Genomic DNA, 3,616 nt, shown 5'->3' with positions numbered 1-3,616 from the left:
CCAGTTTTGCACATGCAGAATACTTGGGTTAAACTTGACGGGCCTAGCATATGCAGATATGGCCTCGGAACACTGAGACCGAAAGGTCGAGCGTGAATCATATAGTAGATATGATCAACATAGTGATGTTCACCATTGAAAACTACTCCGTCTCACGTGATGATCGAACATGGTTTAGTTGATATGGATCACGTGATCACTTAGATGATTAGAGGGATGTCTATCTAAGTGGGAGTTCTTAAGTAATATGATTAATTGAACTTTAATTTATCATGAACTTACTCTTGATAGTATTTTACATGTCTATGTTGTAGATCAATAGCTCGCGTATAGCTCCCCGTTTTATTTATGATCTGTTCCTAGAGAAAACTATATTGAAAGATGTTAGTAGCAATGATGTGGACTAGCTCCGTGATCTAAGGATTATCCTCATTGCTGCACAGAAGAATTATGTCCTTGATGCACCACTAGGTGACAGACCTATTGCAGGAGCAGATGCAGATGTTATGAACGTTTGGCAAGCTCGGTATGATGACTACTTGATAGTTTAGTGTGCCATGCTTTATGACTTAGAACTGGGACTTCAAAAATGTTTTGAAACGTCACGGAGCATATAAGATGTTCCAAGAGCTGAAATTGGTATTTCAGACTCATGCCCGTGTAGAGAGGTATGAGACCTCTGACAGTACTTTGCCTACAAGATGGAGGAGAATAGCTCAACCAGTGAGCATGTGCTCAGATTGTCTGGATACTACAATTGCTTGAATCAAGTGGGAGTTAATCTTCTAGATAAGATGGTAATTGACAAAGTTCTCTAGTCACTATCACCAAGTTACTAGAACTTATTGATGAACTATAATATGCAAGGGATGACAAAAGTAATTCCCAAGCTCTTCGCGATGCTGAAATCGGTGAAGGTAGAAATCAAGAAATAGAATCAAGTGTTGATGGTTAAAAAGACCACTAGTTTCAAGAAAAGGGCAAAGGGAAAGAAAGAGGAACTTCAAAGAAGAATAGCAAGCAAGTTGCTGCTCCCATGAAGAAGCCCAAAGCTAGACCCAAGCATGGAACTGAGTGCTTCTACTGCAAAGGAAATGGTCACTGGAAGTGGAACTGCCCTAGATACTTGGCAGATAAGAAGGATGGCAAAGTGAACAAAAGTATATTGGATATACATGTTATTGATGTGTAATTTACTAGTGTTTATAGCAACCCCTCAGTATTTGATACTGGTTCAGTTGCTAAGAGTAGTAACTCGAAACGGGAGTTGTAAAATAAACAGAGACTAGTTAAGGCAAGGTGATGATGTGAGTTGGAAGTAATTCCAAGGTTGATAAGAGCAACATCGCACACTCTCCCTTTACCTTCGGGATTAGTGTTGAACCTAAAATAAATGTTATTTAATACTTGTGTTGAGCATAATATGATTGGATCATGTTTATTGCAATACGTTTATTCATGTAAGTCAAAGAATAATTGTTATTTTGTTTACATGAATAAAACCTTCTGAGGTCATACACCCAAGGTGAATGATTCATTGAATCTCGATCGTAGTGATACACATATTCATAATATTGATGCCAAAAGATGCAAAGTTTATAATGATAGTGCAACATTGTCGGGTGGTTGGTGCGACATATGCCAACGGGTGGCTTATCATTGTGGGAGCCAATAAAACATCGCCCGTGTCTGGAAACGGGATAAGGCGAAGACATGCACGCCGGCGGATCTTACCTAGCTTCAGGGCTCTCCATGGAGATAACACCCCTACTGCTGCTCTGCGGGGTCTCCGCATGGTCACTAGATTGACAAGTAGCTACAAGAGGCTCCTTGAGCTGTTTGGTGAAAGGATGAAGAAGGGCCAGGCTTGCCTGCTCCTCCTCTCGTTGCCGTGTCTAAAACTATCCAAAGAGAGATCCCCCTTGCATGGGTGCCCTGGGGGGTTTATATAGGCCTACCCCCCAGGGGTACAATGGTAATCCGGCTGGGCGTGGGCCCCAGCCGTCTGTGTCTATGCTAGCCGGCTTCTCCGCCGATCGATGGGCCCGCCGCCCGGTAGGCCCCGCCGGCTGCCGACCTTCTGGTCGACAGGCTGGCCCCACCGCTCGGGAGTCTTGTCGAAGGCTGGTTACTGTTGCCTTGCCTCTGGTGACGAGGGCTTTGTCGTGGTAAGCATGGCTACAGTGCCGTCGCGGGGCGCTCATCACTATAGCCTTACCTCGTCTTATCTCCTTAATTAGGCACCTCCTTCGAGGGAGAGAGCCGGCCGGCTATTGGGAGCCGGCCGTACCCCAGGCCGGCTGCGGGAAGCCTGGCCGCCTTTGGGGTCTCCCTGACTGAGGGGGCCCGCCACCCACGGGTCGTACTGACCGCTCGCCGTGGGTGATGTCATGATCAACATGGCAACAGTGCCGTGCTGGACAGGTGATGGCCGCCCCGTACGACGCACTGTGGCCATGCGTGCTCCGAGATTCGGGGGTGGCAGGCTTCACTGTAGCCACGCCCCGTCTCATCGCCGTTATGTGGGTGCAGACTCTGAGAGCACGATCTTGGCCGCCTGTTGAGGGGCCGGCTCCTTGGAGTCGGCCTTCTCATGGCCGGCTTCTTGGAGCCGGCCTTCTCGTGGTCTTGTTTCTCAAGGTTTCCAGGGCTGGGCCGCCTTTCCACAGCCGGCCTGAGAGGTGGCCAGCTGGGGGAAGGCGGCCCCATGTCTTGGACGCTTGGAGGCTCAATCGGCCTATAATTTTTCTGAAGAACCAGGGGAAGCCGGCTAGGCTACCCGTGGTTATTTACTCCGACAAACATATTTGTGGCACTGCCGTTTAGGTCATATTGGTGTAAAGCGCATGAAGAAACTCCATGTTGATGGGCTTTTGAAATCACTTGATGCTTGCGAACCATGCCTCATGGGCAAGATGACTAAGACTTCGTTCTCCGGAACCATGGAGCGAGCAACTGACTTATTGGAAATAATACATACTGATGTATGCGATCCGATGAGTGTTGAGGCTCACAACGGGTATCATTATTTTCCGATCTTCATAAATAATTTGAGCAGATATGGATATATCTACTTGATGAAACATAAGTCTGAAACATTTGAAAAGTTCAAAGAATTTCAGAGTGAAGTGGAAAATCATCATAACAAGAAAATAAAGTTTCTACGATATGATCGCAGAGACAAATATTTGAGTTACGAGTTTGGTCTTCATTTGAAACAATGTGGAATAGTGTCGCAGCTCACACCACCTGAAACACCACACGTAATGGTGTGTCTGAATGTCATAACCGTACTTTATTAGATATGGTGCGATTTATAATGTCTCTTACCGATTTACCACTATCAGTTTAGGGTTATGCATTAGAGACAGCTGCATTCACGTTAAATAGGGCACCATCTAAATCCGTTGAGACGACACCGTATGAACTATGGTTTGGTAAGAAACCAAAGCTGTCGTTTCTTAAAGTTTGGGGTTGCGACGCTTATGTGAAAAAGTTTCAAACTGGTAAGCTCGAACCCAAATCATAAAAGTGTGTCTTCATAGGATACTTAAAAGAAACTGTTGGGTACATCTTCTATCACAGATACAAAGGCAAGATATTTGTTGCTAAGGAT

The sequence above is a fragment of the Triticum urartu genome, chromosome 7A, assembly GCF_056163025.1.
Source record: "Triticum urartu cultivar PI428250 chromosome 7A, HENAU_Tu73, whole genome shotgun sequence".
Classification (NCBI taxonomy): domain Eukaryota; kingdom Viridiplantae; phylum Streptophyta; class Magnoliopsida; order Poales; family Poaceae; genus Triticum; species Triticum urartu.
The sequence above is the reverse complement of the archived record's forward strand: the minus strand, read 5'-3'. Positions refer to the sequence as shown.